Source organism: Melopsittacus undulatus, chromosome Z, assembly GCF_012275295.1.
Source record: "Melopsittacus undulatus isolate bMelUnd1 chromosome Z, bMelUnd1.mat.Z, whole genome shotgun sequence".
In the NCBI taxonomy this organism is placed as follows: domain Eukaryota; kingdom Metazoa; phylum Chordata; class Aves; order Psittaciformes; family Psittaculidae; genus Melopsittacus; species Melopsittacus undulatus.
This window is the reverse complement of record NC_047557.1, coordinates 89,399,622-89,417,403: the sequence shown is the minus strand read 5'-3', so window position 1 is coordinate 89,417,403 and position 17,782 is coordinate 89,399,622.

Sequence of the window (17,782 nt, the reverse complement as noted above, 5' to 3'; positions counted from 1 at the left end):
AGGTTCCCTCCAATACACAAAGTGTAATTATGATGGAAACTTTTCTACCAAAGCTGACAGCTAAACGCAGAATTTTATTTTTTCCTGTAAAATGTAGAGGGAAAATATTACAGTCTTACTATGTGTGTTGTGAGAGGTTCCCCTAGAATTCAATCTTTTAGCTATATGGAAGTTTAAAAGAACCCAAAGAACAGTAGCCATCTTCAAATAGTCAGCTGAAAACTACAACCAGTACAATGCTAAGGATTGTTCTGTGATAATAATTATCTTTAAAGAAACTGATTACAGTTGCCAAAAGTCACATTCATCACTGTGAGTGTGAAAATATAATGTGTTGCCAGCATCTTTCTTGAATTGTCTTTTGCACATTAACATCCAAAAAAACTTAGAAATGAATGGAACTCAAATGGGTTTTCATCTGCATAAAAGGGGCGATGAGAACTCCTTCAACGCTGTATACAAGGTCTAAATGGAGTAATGTTCGATGTAGTAGTCTTTGTAAGAAAAAAACCCTCATGAGTTGGTGTAATGCTCATCACAGGCAATGAACACTGTAGACAGCACTTCCATTGTCAGGATTTCATTTAGCATACCTCTGTGTAACACTTATGAAAGGAAGAGGACGTATTTTTGGTCTGTATTGTTACATATGAATGGTAAGTGCAGAATTTTGGGAACAGAAGTAGAGGAAAGCAGATTCTAAAGCCTGGAAATGTGACTGATGGCCAACTCTTTATCATTCTTTGTGCTGAAAGTATTTGTCTAGCTTGCCTGTTTCACACAGGTGCTGTAAGTTGAATTTGACCTTTTGTTCAGAAAGTGTTTGAATATTTAATGTAAAAATATTAAGTTATCAGAAAGCCTGTCTCTTTTGGGAAGACTCTTCAATTTTTATACAGCCCAAGTTGTTAAAGTACTTTGGAGCATGAACAACTTCAGAGAACAAAGCAGGCAGTGCTAATGTGTAGAAACTCCAGAAGTAAATAACAGCTGTTCAAGAAGACTTCTATTAAATATGTATTAATTAATTTGAAGTGCATCACTTAAATATGTGAAGAGATTATCTTGTGTTAATTTACATTAAAACACACAGCACTTGTTAGCCTCGTTACAGTATCCTAAGTATATCCTAAGCTATCACCTCATCCTACATTGAGCATTTTGTTGGGTGTTGATTGCTTTTGATTTGCCCTTTTAAAATGTCAGATAGTGGCCTCTCTTTCTTACTGGATCTCTTCTTTCAGGTTTTGCTCTTGCATAGTTACTATACTTGTGTCCATTCTGTGCTGAACAGAAAAGAATTAAAAATAGCTTGTGAAAAGACAACAGTAATTGCCCACAGCTCAGTTCCCTCACATGCCCATCCAAACCTCATGTGTGGTTCTTGCTGGAAACTTGTGAACCAGCAGAGAAACTGTAAGCATCTGTCTGTGTAAGAAAATAACACTTCATGGAGATTCAGTATCACCTTTAGCACAGGAAAGATACCCAGTAAAATGGAGGTCTCAAGTGAAATTATAGATAAGTAAAGCTCACTGGTAGTAATTGACTTTATGGTCCAAATCAGTATATAAATCCTAATAAACCCTTATTTTTTCCTAATAAATCCTTATTAATTTTATTCATAAAACTTAAGTATTTTCATCTGGAACTAATAAAACAAATGTTTTTTTACCTATTTCAGTGCTGCAAATATGTGAGCTTGTAAGATTTATTGATAATTTTCAGAGATTCATCTAGTCAGAGTTTGCTGTGCCAACGAACTTGAAAGTTGACTACAGGAACAGAACCATCCATGGCTTTGTTTTCTTGCACAATTGCAGTCCTTATCTATGCAACCTAAATTATATATTTCAGAAAGGGTGAAGAATTGGGCTGAGATATTTTATTAAGGGATAAAATGCCATGCTGTGTCATAGAACTGACCCTCCCCTCCACTCTACAGTTTGCACTGTCGAAATACTGTCAGTACTTAAAATCCTTCAGAGAGAGACGTAGCTGGGTTCCTGCCATAGGGATGTCAGGAAAACCTACACATTAGCTCCTTGCCTTTGTAAGAACCAGTGCTTGTGCTGAGGCTTGCAATGGATTGTTCATATTGAGGCATAATCAAACTTTGCTCCATCTTTTTCTCTACTCTTTACCATTGTTTGAATATTAATGACAAAGATTATTTGCACCCTTGAATGCTTGCTTTGCAATAAAAATCTTATTTCCCTTAGGATGTATTTAAAAGACCTATGATAAGACTAATAACTTCAGTCACATTATTCTCATATGGTAACTCGTTAGAACTCTTCTGTTGAAAAGTCCCTACTTGGTCAATATTAAGTTGCAAATTTTGCATAGTTTCCTGACTGCATTCATATTCCTGACTTCCTCTGTCAAAAAAAGAAAAAAAAAAAGACTTTGTCACACTCTCACTCAGGTCTAGACAGAACAATTAGACACTTTCCTTGGATTATTCTTCATCTGACAAAGTTGCTACTTGCCCATGCACTACCTCAGACTGATGCCTTTGGGGCACTGAAATATTCCAGCATTCATAGAGGAGTCCCTTTCTCCCATGTGCTTTGCTCACAGTCAGAGAAACATCACTCCTTCCTGTCAGCCTCTGTAGGCTGCAGCAAATAAAGGACACAGAATCATTGGATCATTTAGGTTGGAAGGGCCTTTAAGATCATGAAGTCCAACAGTTTACACAGCACTGCCAAGTTCACCACTAAACTATGTCCCTGAGTGCCACATCTACACAGCTTTTAAATACCTTTACGGATGATGTCTCCATCACTTCCCTCGACAGCCTGTTCCAGTGCTTGACAGCCCTTTGGGGGAAGAAATTTTTCTTAATATCCAGTCTAAACCTCCCTGGCACAACTGAGCTAAAAGTAAGGCCAAATGGTTTCTGATCAAACATTGAGAGTAATAGATGTTTGTCACCCCAGTCTTTAAATGCACAAATAACTTTAGGGAGAAAAGACTTTCTGCAATGCAAATAGGAAAACCTTTCACATGAGGCATAAGTTGCACTTCACAACATAGTGTGTTTCTTTGCTTACAGTATGAAGCTTTAGAAGTAGTAAAGTAAGGAGAGCCTAAGATGCTTCTTGTTAAACACTTGAGGGTAGGAAAAGATGTGTGAGGGTAATTAACTTGATTAAAAATCTGTTGATCTTATTAACAGGTAGGTGTCTTTCAAGATGTCAAAATGGGATTTTATTGACTTGGGGTGAAGCTACTACACTTATGTTTAACTTCCCTCTTCCCTGTTACTATCAATTTTTCGTTGTTTCACAAAGTAAATGTTCAGATAACAGAAGTTAGTATTTAATGATTTCTTTATCCAAGGGACATCACTCTCCTTGAAATGAATGGGACAGAGATGCCATTTGTTTGTGTGGATCACTGGGTTACTGGATGTTTTGTATATTAAAATGCAATGTATACTTCTGTCCCACTACCTGTGCAAAGGGAGATGGAGTATTCAGTGTAGAGGGTAGGATATGATGAATTAGTAGGTATTTAGGACCTTTTTATTACTTAGTGAACAACATCAAGTGTACAAGAAATTGTAAATATCTAAATTTGCCAAATCTGATACAAAAATTAAGCGTTGAAGATAGTAGTCAGAACTGTTCAACTTTATGCTACAGTCAGTCTTTTAGCTGTGCCATGTCATGCTGCTATCAGAATGAGGTTACAGAACAGACAACTTGGAAATCATGTTTCATGCAAATATAGGAGGAATCCCAAATTTGGCAGTAAGCAGGGATGAAAAGGAAGGCAACACAGTAAGGGCAAGAAAAGAAAGTTTGTTGCAGTTCCTGTTTCATTGTTTATTCCAGCTTCCTGCTTTCTCAGCTTGCCTCTCAAGCCTTTCTTGTGCATATACATACATTATAGTATGCAAAAGACTAAGAATAAGCTGAAGGCAAAAACTGATTTAATGAAGACATTCTTGTGATAGAGAAAAGATTTTGTTGTCCACAGATGCGCAAAGAAAAATAGAAAAGCAGCTGCCCTTAGAAATGGAGCAAAAGTAGAGATGACTGCCACGTCATGATGCTTTAATCAAAATCTGATGTGTTGAAAGTCTTTGAGAAGATCTGTACTGTTGTACAAGGATATAACCAAGAGTAGAAACAATAAGCTTCTGCTGGAAAAACACTGCAAGGCTCATGTCTTTGATACAGTCCTGAATATTGTTGACTTTTTGTCAACTTTCAGGTGGAGAATAAAGACAAAAGGAAATAGCTTCCAAGTCTTCTGTTAGGAATGAGAATATTAATAATCAGTTTCACGTTAGAACAAGTCCAGAGGAGGGCCACGAGGATGATCAGGGGACTGGCGCACCTCCCATATGAAGACAGGCTGAGAAAGTTGGGGCTGTTCAGCCTGGAGAAGAGAAGGCTGCGTGGAGACCTCATAGCAGCCTTCCAGTATCTGAAGGGGGCCTACAGTGATACTGGTGAGGGACTATTCATTAGGGACTGTAGTGATAGGACAAGGGGTAATGGGTTGAAACTTAAACAGGGGAAGTTTAGACTGGATATAAGGAAGAAATTCTTTACTGTTAGGGTGGTGAGGTACTGGAATGGGTTGCCCAGGAAAAGTTGTGAATGCTCCATCCCTGTCAGTGTTCAAGGCCGGGTTGGATGAAGCCTTGGGTGGGCACGATTTAGTGTGAGGTGTCCCTGTCCATGGCACAGGGGTTGGAACTAGATGATCTTAAGGTCCTTTCCAACCCCAACTATTCTATGATTCTATGTCAAAATCTTCTGTTTCCTTAAGACCAAGCTATAGAAGTATAGCTGTGTGCTGTCATCTTCCAGAGGAAGGTTCTGAAGGGCAAAGGTCGTGGTCTTATTAGCTTCTGTCTCTCCTCTGTGGATAGTTAGTTTGTCTCTACTGAAACCCTTTGTGGGCAGAGACAGCATAAAGGTGATAGAAAAATTTATATGGCAAGTGTGTGAGCAGGTAAGATGAACTGGAGCAGAGACAGCACAATCAAATGTAGGCTTCCTGGGTCACCTGGCCTGGGAAATTAAGAAACTAGGGGTGTAATTGGTCAATAAGGAGTCATGAAATGGACAAAGTATCTGTATCAAAATGAAGTGGCAAGCTCTGGAGTTCAGGTGAACTGGATGGCTTATTCGTCTCCTGGCACTGTATCTTTGAAGGATCAGCTGAAGCATTCACAAGAGCAAATACAGCTGCTGGCATTTGGGCTGTGGAAATTATATTTTGTAATACTTTTCTAATTTGAGAGTTTAAAGAATTATATGACTAATATTTCAATTATTACTGAAAACCTTCAAGTTTCAGGAAAGAACTTTTTTTGTACACCATCCTGAGCAAATGGCCAAAAATATAGGATTCTTTTGAAGCACTAGCCATGACTGCAGCAACATACGTGATGAAATAGATCAGTGGTCCAATCTGCTTTGACAACTCCTATGTAACTAAAAATAGGTGAAATAGAAGAGAAAATCTGTAGGGCTGATAGTGGCTTGTATTTTTCAATAATTTATCAAGATTTGAGAGTACAGATTTCCTTTGGGAAATATTAGTTCTTAGGTTTACAAAGTGCTTCAGTTGTAAATACCCATAAAAATGACAATTTGGTAAGTCGTATTTATTCTTAAGCAGGTCAAAGGACATTAGTGTATTCCTACTATATAAATCTGTCAAGTACAGAATTTCTTTATGCTCCCAAATCACAAAAGCGCCTCTTACAGTCAAGGAGAAAATGTTGCATTATTGCCAATCAAGGACAACAAGCAAGCATGTTGATCTCTGCCCAGTAACTTCTGCCCTGCTCACTAAGTTTTTATCACTGAACCTGGACACTTCAAAGGATTGGATTTAATATATACATATAGTGCTGATTTATTACAGGAGGAGAAATACAGTCTGGCCTTACTTCTAGCTCAGTATTTTAACACTTATTTTATTCCTTGCATCAAAGCTTGCAAAGTTTTTTTCTACAGACAAAGTGTTTAACTTTCAGATACCCCTGGATGTGCACAAATCTTCGGCTCACACGTGTACACTGACTGTTAAAGGCCTGCATTTGGTGTTCTTAGACTTGAGTCTTGATTTTAAGAGCTTATGTACATGGAAGTCTGTAGCAATTTTGCTGTTTCAGAGAGGCATAACTAAAGATAATCCTGGGGAGAGGGGAGGACATATAGGCACAAAAGGTCCAGTGCTGCTTGCTGAGCCTTGTCTGAAGATGTATTGGCTGTAGAACTGTGTATGAAAAGCCTTATGTATAAGTGTTGTTTACCAGTCACAGGTATTGGATAGCAGCAGAGGATTAGTATCCTCCTCCTTGGTCTCCTTTGTTGGTAACACTTGATATTTTTTTTCATTTTGTGTTGATAACTGGAGAGGATTTGGGTCATTTCACAGATGCAGCATCTTTGAACTCTGTGTACAACGATAACTATGGCTTATGGTAGGGTCATGATCAATTAATTACTTCTTGGAAGGCAAGTGCATCTACAAAACTGCAGGGAAAGATCTTCACCACAGAATTAGAGAATAGTGGAGGTTGGAAGGAGCATCACCTAGTCCAACACCCACAGCTCAAAGCATAGTCAGATAGAACGGTTTCCTCAGGATCTCGTCCAGACAGGTTCTGAATACGTGCAAGGGTGCAGTTTTCACAGTCCCTGTGGGTAACTAATTCCAGTATTTCAGTGGTCAAGGATAAGCTACCAAGTTTAAAGACAGGCCATGTAAATCAGCAGTAAATGTCTGCTAATTTTGTAATGATAAATGTATGAAATGCGTATTCTAGAGAGCAGCCAGCTCTATTATTGTACAATTATAAGTCTTGCTGGCTTTTTTACCTATTTGGGAAAAATACATGAGTTTTGATTGGTCTTTAGCCTATCAAGAGCTGGGTAACCCTTCCATAGGATAAAGAGATGCAGAAGTAGCTGATGGATTTGCTGCTCATATTCATAATGATGTGGAGAGAGCTGGGAAGGCCATATCGTTCTCTGTGTTGTTTTCTAATGGAGTGGGCAGAAGGACATATGCTGAATTTCTCCAGTCGTGTCCTTCCCCAGCCATTTTGTTGAGAGGTCATGTTCAAAGATTGCATGTGTTTGTCAGGTTTTGTCTTGTAATCCCAGCTTTTTCCTCATCATGTGACCCGAAATAATTCCTACCATGCCTATATAGCAAATCTGACACTTGCTGGAAATGCCCATTCCACAACACTTGCACACTCACAGTGAATCTGGTGGAGCTGTTATGCATGTGCTCTTGTGGGATTTTCACAAGCACAACCACCATTTCTGATTAACCGTACATGTTTAGACCATCTGCACAACACATGTATCACACGTCTAGTGATGCTTTAAGGGCTGGACGCAAGACATATGCTATGCAGCTCCCGGTGATGTGTTTCAGCATAGGAGAAGTTCAGAACAGGATTGTGGACTTCTCAAAAATCATGCCCTAGAACAGTGCCCTAAAAAGAAGCTGATTTTTGATTCTTCAGTGTCACTTGTCACAAATAACAGTCCAATAACCCTTACTTCAGTGAGCTTTCCTGTTACACAGGTTTCAAAACGACCTGAAAAGGCAGTGGGGTTAGAATTGCCAGGAAGCAGATCTTGACTGGAATGTATTTTCTTCAATGTGAATTCAAGACAGAAGAGAAGAGGGAAAGAGAGTGAACAGCTTGGAGTCAAGAGGAAAATATGACCCATGGTGTGCCTTATCCATTTCAGTGTCAGGTGGAAGTGTTGGGCTTTGCCAGCTTCCTTCAAATCATATCTCAAAATCAGGCCCAGATAAGAAAGTTACAACTACTTCCATGCAATCCTCACCTTTCCAGGTAAAAATAAAAAGCTGTAGTTGCCAGAGCAGTGATCAATCATGACTTCCTTCTGTCCAAAAAGCCTTAGGCTTTTTTTCCCCTCCAAACATTTAACTTACTTGCAGGGCTGACAGAAAAGGAGTAATTTCTTTTTTTTTTTTTTTTATCCCCAAATATCCATTTGCCTTTCCATTTATCTACTTTGATCTAAAATATAGAACCTGATGGATGCCCTAGGTAAATCAAACATTTTCCATCTGCCAAAACGGTTTTGCAAATGCTTATTTCATGCCATTACCATTTTTCTGTTTCTAGCTGTAAATCAAAAAGTATCAGCCATTCATCCAGTTTAAAAGTAATGCCTTTCCTTTGCATAATTACACATACCCAGTGGAGATCTGTATGCACAGTAAATCTATTCCTTTAAAAGGTTTTGCCTTAAGTACCACAGTGACATAAATTGGTGAAGTGCAAATTTATTTATTTAAAAGGTTTATTCTTTTAACTGTTCGGATAACTGTTATACTTCCATTGTTTGATTTGGGTGGGGAAGGCTTTTATTAATGTCTCGAATTTAATTCTGCAGCAGATGTTTATGGAGAAAGGTCTCCCTCCTTGCAGGACTTGTAGCAATTGATAGGCGTGTGTAATTTATTCTCATTACAGGTTTGTTCTTAACTGGTGTTCAGGGGGTCTTCACTGTATCCCCAGTAGATTCTTGAGAATTAAATAGTTTCACGAAAGTAATGAGCAAACCTGAAAGAAATAAATGTAGAGAAGCATATGTATTTGGACATTACCTCTCCAAATCTGCAAATAACACAAGTATAGTATTAAAAGTGAGAAATTGCCAAAAATAAATGCCTTCCAGTAATAGGTACCCTGGACAGTATTTTGGCAAAGTAAAGATTAAAAAAATGGATCTCTTCATCATTCTCATGTAAACTTGCTCATCTTTATAAGTCATGCTTGTAGCTCTCAGGGGTGGCAAAGCTAAAGCAGACAAGCCCAGCTGGTGGAAGCCTGGGAGTGAAATGATGAATTTTTTAGCAGATCCAAGTTTATTTTTAGGCTTTATAGAATTATCTTTCATATCCCTGGGAGTGAAATTGTAGGAAGAATCCTTTACCAGAATGGCAAAGAGTAGCAAAACACTGGAAAATAACTACAGCTGAACATGCAAGCATATCCCCATTGCATCTGAAATTGTGGCTACAATATAATCCTGTTAATATTTACATGCATGTTTAGTTTCATGCACGTGAGAATTCTTGAGACATGCACCGAGTCTGAAGATAGACCAGATGGCAGGTTAGGTTACAACACAAGTGATGGCATGGAGAACTGAACAAAGTGTCTAGTGTGAATGTATTTTCTGTGGATATATTTCCCATGGTGCTGAGTATAAAAGTGAAAATCAAGGTCACTGCATTTTGTAAGGTCATGCAATCAAAATCAGCAGAAACATTTTGGGGAGAGGATGGTTCATAGGGAAGTTTCAGGTCTCAAATTTCATTTGGTTAATGAAGGTAATTTCATTAACACAATCAGAATAGTCAACCCTAGGATTTCACACTATCCATTCCAAAATGTTATCTTTTTACTGGCATTACAAAGCTCTCAACACACTTTCCTGCACTTGGAAAGGAAAAAACTGCATTAGTATCCAAGGCAAACCTGGGAAAATGCCATGGGCCTGGAATGAGATGATGCATATGATAATCACAGATCTAGCAAGGGCTGTATATTGGAGGCAATTTATTACATGCAGCTCCATGTCCCGTGTTCATTAAGGTCACTCTTTTGATGTTTCATTAAAGTGGATCTGGCTTTTTTGGGGGTGTTTTTCTAATACATTAAGTAGATCAGAGGTTGCCAACATTTCTTTTTGATCAGAATTTATGTTGATTGATCATACAGCTTCACAATGGCATTGAGAGAGAGTAAAAAATGCTGGGTGGAGGGTTTTGGGGAAGGAGGGGAAATACTTGGTTCAGGCATGAGGGAGCAGGTCCGATGCTGGTGTTTTGACTTCAGTGGATTTAAATACTCTGAAAGTCTGACTGATTCTTGGTTTAGGTCAATTCTAGCCATTCCATTTCAGGCTAACACTTGTGATAGTAGTTTTTCTTTAGTATTTAGCTTGAATTTAGTTTGAAGCAGAAGGATATACAGTATAGTCCAACTGTTTAGCCAACCTAGGTAACATTTACATAGACTTATGCCCTGAGTAGGAAGAAAACCACTCTTATGAATCTAATGATTCTTCAAAATTTAAAGGGCAGGGTTGTGTGATGTAGTTGCTTGTGATAGGGACTAGATTAGGAAGTGACAAAGATGCCTCTTGAAATCCCGTGTCCCAGAACAGGATGGGATGTTCATGGGAGCTGCTAACTGATAGCACTGAAGAAGGCAGCCTTAACCACCACAACAACTTCCCCTCTGTTCTGCAGTTGGGAGCCAGAGGATCCACCTTAAAGGGTGAGAGAGTACCTCAGCTCCCAAACTGGCTCAATCTTTGTCTTCCCATGCTGTTTGCATTGATTCTAATCAATGTTAATTATGGTAGTGGGGCTTGTGATGTACTCATTATAAAAGCCATCCTATTTTTCTGTGCTTGTACAGTCTGAAACACAATAGAGCCCTGATTGGGGTTCCCTAGATGCTACAAATAGTAATACAAATTGTTGTTATAATGAATATGTGGTTCATGGTGTAAGATTACCAAACTGTTCGTACAGCCTGCTGAAGCATCACTTAATAATTCTGTTTGCTGTTACCACTGTGGCATACAGGATATGCCTTGACAGCTGGGGCCTCAGGCAGTAAACCATTTAAGCTTTTGTTTGTGTTTAAATAGGTGCTTCTTTTTAAATTTGCATTTGAGTCTGTGCTTATTAGTGTAAACACATGCTTAAAGTTAAGCTTGTGTTTAAATCTCTTTTGATTCAGCATCCTTAGTGTACTGGGTTCATTACCCTACCATCACTCCATGACTATACTGGGAGTTGATGGGCACTAGAGGACAGGGTACCTGCCAATAGGTTTTAACCCAGGCTGAAGGTTATAGGTGTAAGAGTGGGAAGATGCTTCCTCCCAAGTGCTGAGCAGCAGTTGGGTGTACGTAGGGTGTTGCAAGGGTTCCTACCTCCTGCAGGGCTGGAAGCCCAGAGCTGGGAGCTGCCACTTTCCTTGTCAAAAAGTGCTAAGAGCTGATACTTGGCAGGTACAGTCTCCTGTGATGAATTTGGTTTGGTTCTCCTGTTAACCTCACTGGGAATTTCAGCACCATTGTTTATACGCATTAAATGGCATAAATAATTATTACTCGTTCCCTGACTGCATGCCTCAGCCTCAACCTTGTATGCAGCTGGGACTTACATAGTCTGTAACTATATTTTTTTTCCAAATAAGATTTTCCACAAAGAATTCCTTATTGCTTGTTTCCTGGTTTGTTCAGGATTGGTTCTAGTCCCATTTTTATTGATTCCCACCAGTCTACATGACTGAATTTTAGTTACCTATATGCCTTCTAGGCATATGATTATCCGCATGATGCCAGTTAGTTTCTTTTGTGTACCACACTCTGTTTACCAAGCCTGTGTAACAAAAATGTTTTAAATTGTTAAGGTGTTCTGTTACTCTTGATGTCTATGCTGTTCTAAAAGGAATCTGAATCAGTGTTAGGCTGCTACTAGGTTTGCTACTAATTTAAAATACCTAGTATAGCAGCTAGATTTTTCCCTGCTAACTGTGCTTCACTGCAATTTCATGATCTACAGCACACCCTAGTGATGTCTGGAAATCATGAAGTTAGACCCAGACAATTTTACTTCCCTTGGGATAAAGAAATACTTAGGACTCCACTGAGCAGAGTTCAGGAAAGTAAATGCCTTCGTATTGGAGATAGGGAGCAGGTTGAATCCCTCAGTTTATAAAACAAAAAACAGCCATAGAAATTGCAGCTACAGGACATCCATCTAATGAGTTCAGCTGTTCTGAAATCTGTAATGTTGGACACATTTAAAAACAGACCATGGGGAAAATTAGCCCACGGTTGTGTGAGGAGAGAGGGGGATATTTGTTGGGTTCCCTTTTGACTGGAAACAGCAACCAGATGTAAATGCAAGCATTCTGGAGGAAACCTGCAACCAGTCTTCACAGGTCAGAAGCCGAAATGATATTTAGTGTCTTACAGCCAGAACATCAAAGTTGATGCTAGATATTAAATTCCTCCTTCTGCAGATGGTTAGGGCACTAGGCTTTTCAAGTGACAGTACCTGTGTTTAGTTTGCAGTGGCCAACAGGCCATGTATGATCCTGCAGAGGGGTTTGCAACTTCGTATCTTCTTAGGCTATCTTGTACTCTCTTTTTCTGGATTTCTGTGTTTCATTCATTTGATTTCCTTTTGGGGACCTGCTTTCTGGCTCAGTCTATAATACTGTAATATTTGGGGGAGAGAAGTTTCCTCTCAGACCTCTGCATTTCACTCACCAGGCGATTCAAACAGTAACGGAAATGAGCATTTTGGTTTATGTAAACAAAAAAAATCTGTAATAATTTATGGTATTTATTTAAATGACATGCAAATTACTTTGTGAAACTTAGGGGGAAGCAGCAGAACTGAAACAGAACAATTGTCTCCAAGAACATTCATTTCAAATCCACATACAATATTTAATTCATGCTTAATTATTTCCCCAATGCTAGTCTAAGCATTACTAGTTTCCTTTGTCCTTTTGCTTTTGCATGCAGTGTGATTAGCAAAACCGCTTGTGCTCTACCAACTCCTGCACATATGGGGTTTAGCCTCATTGTTCAAGGGGTGGAGCAACAAGCAATATGAACATTCATGCTGCCAAATTTGGTGCACGTGAGCCCTCCAAAGCATACGGATATCACCCGTTTCATTTCAATCCCTGTCCATATTTTGCATTGCTGCCATAATGGCAACTCCATTGTCTGGATGTATTATTCGAAGCAGCTTTTCTCCCATTGTTTGTGCACTGTAATCCTGGAGGTTTCTGTAGCTGTCGTGAGCAGCTTACTTTAAATAAATCACTTTGCTCTCACAGATCACTTTCTCTGAATCTGATGGCAAAGGCATAGGCCATGATTAAAGCATGAGACCTGTGATCTTTCTGAAGAAAATCTCTTCAGTAGAGTTTGTAATGGGGGAATGTTCTCAAGGTTTGGACTCAGTGTTATCTTTCGTCCCTCCTGGATTTTTCTATGAGGCAGGATGGGAATGTAGGCTGAAAAAAAAGAGTAATAATGCTGACTGTGGATGTGTACCCTAACAACATTTTACACGTTTCAAATGCTAGCAAAAGGACACATTTACTGTTTGACAGAAATTAAGGACAGTTGTTTAATTCCAGCAAAATCTTAGCCTTTTATTCTTCTGTGGTATAGATTGGCACAACCTGCTGTGAGTCTTCAACAGGCTTTTGAGAACTTAGTGCCTGTTTACTTAGAGCAGAATGAAACAGCCCTGGAACTTATCACAGAGAAGGGGCTGGCTAGCTCTTTCCATTTGCAGCATTCAGATAACTGCTGAATCAGTGGCACTTGCCTCTTGTGATTGTCTAGATGCATGCTGTTGTAAGTAAAGCCCTCTTGCATTAGCTGTTCTTTGTAAATTATACCTGTATTACTGTATTATTATTATGTATTACTCCTGAGACAGTCATTTATGAAATTTTTAGGCAATAGTTCCCAAACCGAGGTCTGTAGAAAGCCAGCAAAGGGCTTCTTTGTAGTTTGCAGTTTCCGGGCTTTTTGTCTAGATCACATTATAGGACAAACATAAATATGGTTTAAACACTGCCTTACTCTACATTTAGCTTAGCAATAGCTCCTTAGAGTACCCAGTTGTAGCCCCATAGGCTGTGTTTATTCCCAAATGTGAATCAGAGAGGTGGCCCAGGAGGCAGTATTAAAATATAACATGCTAACCTGTGTAAGTCTGAAAATCCTACTGTAACATATTTGAGTATTTGCAGTGACTTCTGGGAGCTTTCAGTCTGGTCTGTCATTGCAGAGTGATTCAAATTCACCTCTCCATCTTCTTGCCTCCAACCTATCACTTGAGAGAAGAAAATCAGTCCATGCAAAGTGTATGAGGTGGTCTCTTCCCTTCCACCTTACTACCTGGCTGACTGGGAGCTCTTCTCTTGCCTGCCACAGTATCACAACTCCACTCCAAGAGGGCCAGACAGAATTGTGTTCCCAGAAGAACAGGAAGCTTAGTCTAACAGCTTTGTAAAAGCTAGGCTCTCATTCAGCACCTGTGAAGTTGATGTAAGGTCGGAAGTTAAGTCAGCCCAGGACCCATGAGTTTTCCGAGATGCGTTCTGCAAAAGAGTGCTGAGTGGGGGAAGTGACTGTAGGAGATGTCTCTGGTTTTCAGCTGCTCTCTGTAAACCTTGCAGGTATGATGTGTACATATTTTTTAACCAGGATTTTCTTTCCACTTCAGTGTTCATACATACTATGACATACAAACACATATGCTAGTTTCAGGACACTGACTTCAGATTTGCTGTGGTGTTTTTTCTGAAAAGGTCACAAAATGGCTACTCTGTAACATTAAGCACAATTACTTAATTAGGCTGCTGAGAAAATGAAAAAAAAACCAGCATAAAGAACTACTAATGAAAGTCAGAGCAGAAGACATGTACACAGTTTGCAGTTAAGGTTATATCTTTTACCAGCTTGCTTGAATAATCCTAGCTAGCAGTGTCTGCTTTATTACAAAGTGCCAGCCCATACTCTGTATCATCTTTCAAGGCTGAGATGATATAAGGCAATTCATAGTGTTTTGCGACCTTCTGCACCAGTAGTCCATCTTTTTGGCATTGAAACTGATTTTACCCAGCTTGGCATTTTATCACCTAGGAGTGTGTGAGTGGATCAAAGAAGCACCTTCTACAACAACAGTGGAGTGATTTAGTTCAGTCACACCATTCTCCAAATTCACCGTTTCCTACAAGCTGATGAGGCAAACCTCTTCTCTGCTTAATGTCATATAAGGCACACTGAAAGGCTGTGAGAGACAGATGTTCTATATTTTCACTTCATATGCAAAACCCTGTTATATTCTTTATTTGCATTCAATTAGAAGTCAGACCCTGATGAATACCTAATGTAGGAAATGGGGAAAAGATTTGCCATCATGGATACGCTTTGCTTGTGGTGGATCTCTGAAACCTGCTATTGTGCCTTCCTGTAGTGATTTGGTCATTTTTACTACATTATTTACACCTACACAGAGGTGATGAGTTAATAGGTGAAAATTGGAATTATGTCCCTGGGTTTAGAAATGTTGCCTTTCTTCATTCCTTTTAAACAGCCATTCCGCAGCTGCAAAATTCCCCTAAGTGGCTCAGTTTAATATGAAATGCTACAATATTTTACATTAATTTTCTCTTCTGATACATGTTGTGCCTTGTTTGATCTTGGGAAGCTCACCATTTTCTTGGCAATCCAGAGTAAAAAAAGAGCAACTAACTCAGAAGACATAAAACTGCAGTGTTGTCAAGAAGGGAAGGTTTAAATTAGAAATATAATATGAAGCAGAAGTGGTAGACTTCCAGAATAGAAGCAATGACTGCTGTGACCCTGGAAGAGCCTACCAGGGTAGTGTAGCATTAGGGGAGGGATGGAGGTAGTCTAAACCCCTAGACATTAGACAGTGATAAGCAAAGCTGTTTTTCTTCACAGCAGTGTAGGGTTTCCAAGACTTCTAAGGAAGGAGATAGAAATCTCTTACCCTCCTAAACTTGAATATGATGAGAAGCCTGCTTTGTTACATCTTCCATCCCTTTTCTCTCTGTGGACCACTCCCACTGTTTTGGGGAACACACAACAGTTCTTTTGAAAGTTTTCCCCTGCCATTATAAGAAAACTAAAGGGGGGATGGGGGGTGGGTAAGAGAGAAGTGCAACTAGGTGAAAGGATGAAGCTAAGGCTATCACATACAGTTGCCTAATCCTCGTGTTTTCTCTGAGAATCACTGGCACAGAAGCAAATTTAGAGAAATTACTTTTTAGCACTTCATGATGAAAAGAAATACGTCATGATTTCCTTTGAAGGTAATAGGAATTTCAGAGAATTGCATCAGGTATTTCTGGACAGTTCCTCCAGACCAAGCCTGCTTCTGATGAGCGTTTTCTCAAAACTCTGTAAGAAAGCTGAGAGCCAGAATGAATCATGGTGTTGGTAGCAACAGCCCATCCCCAGCAGAAATAGCTCTTGGCCTCTCTCTTAGTATGTCAAAAGCTGTGGAAATGTCCAGCAAGACGATTGTGCTGAGGAAATGCTGAACTGGGATGTGGTTATTCTGGGTCCTGCTGCAGGTTAGGGAAGGACTTGACAGAAACCTGCTAGGTGGCTTGCCAAACCAGGATGTCAGTGCACTGTAGCTGTTGTTGATGTCCAAAGCTTGCTTCTGACGGATGACTTGAGGATTTGGGATGTGAAACAGGATTTTTTAATTATTGTCTTATTATTATATTTAGAAGAATTGCTGGCTGGTAACTGCATACAGAATCAAATCTTCATCCAGCTGATTGCAATAAAGAGATTTGATGCAAAGACTTCAGCAGAGTCAGAGTATCTCTAAGGGAGTAGCATAATTTACAGCAGCATGTAAATCCTGAAAAAATACACTGCACCGTTCACGCGCATTTTACTAACTTCCACCATAAAAATACCTGAATCCAAGAACAGTTAGAGTTGGAAGGGACCTTAAAGCTCATCCAGTTCCAATCCCCTACCATTGGCATGGGCACGTTGCACTAGACCAGGTTGTTCCAAGCCCCGTCCAACCTAGCCTTGAAGACTGACAGGGATGGGGCAGCCACAGCTTCTCGGGACAAGCTGTGCCAGCACTTCAACACCCTCACAGGGAAGAACTTCTTCTTAATGTCTTATCTAAATCTACCCTCTGTCAGTTTAAAGCCATTGCCCCATGTACTGTCACCAGAGGCCCTTGTCAGAGAACCCTCTCCAGGTTTCTTTGCAGCCCCTTTAGGCACAGGAAACTGCTCTAAGGTCTCCCCAGAGGCTTTTATTCTTCAGGCTGAACAAGACAAGCTCTCTCAGCCTGTCTCCATAGCAGAGGTGCTCCAGCCCTTGGAGCATCTCTGTGGCTTCCTCTGGGCTCACTTAAGCAGAAAGACCAAATATAGACCAAACATCTAACTGCTGATGTAGTCCTAATAACCTGTGTTTGTTTTTAATCATAGTATTGAAGTAATAATTCAGTTTGGGACAGAGTGATATAAAGTCCCTCCTTTGATGTTGGCAGATTCATTGCTTTTAATTCTGCTCCTTGGAAAGCTGCTTGCAGCTGGAATGTGGGGGTTACTTTCTAAAATGTACATGGCATTGTGGTTCTCTGCTCAGTTTAGGAACTGCATTTGCTTTTTACATCCAAAACACAAAACTCAAGAGCACCAGCAGACCCGGTTGTTACAGACTTGTTTTATGTGATCATAGAAAGCATGGCAAGGTTCAGAAGTCCCCAGTACAGCCACAGAAATTGTGTTATTCCTCCTCCTTCTCCTCATTCTGCATTTACATTTTCTCAACAAGGACCTGAGGGGAGACGGTTTACCTTAAGTGAGAAGTGAAATCATAAGAAAGGCTTAGCTGACAAAACCAAACCCCACCGTAATAACCCGTTCTTGGCAAACGGCAGCACTTCTAGCATCAGGCAGTGACTTTCCAAGGACTGCACTGGTGTGCACCGGGATCGGTGTGGCATTTCAGGACACGTATGTGACACAGGGGCTTAACGCTGCTTCGGTGCAGAGCATGTCCGGTTACTGTGCTGCTGCACGAGACCGGCACGCTGCACTGTACCCATGATGGCTGCAGTGCACCTGGATGAAAAGATGCACAGGCTGTGTTCACACGATGCTCCCGGCTTAGGACCC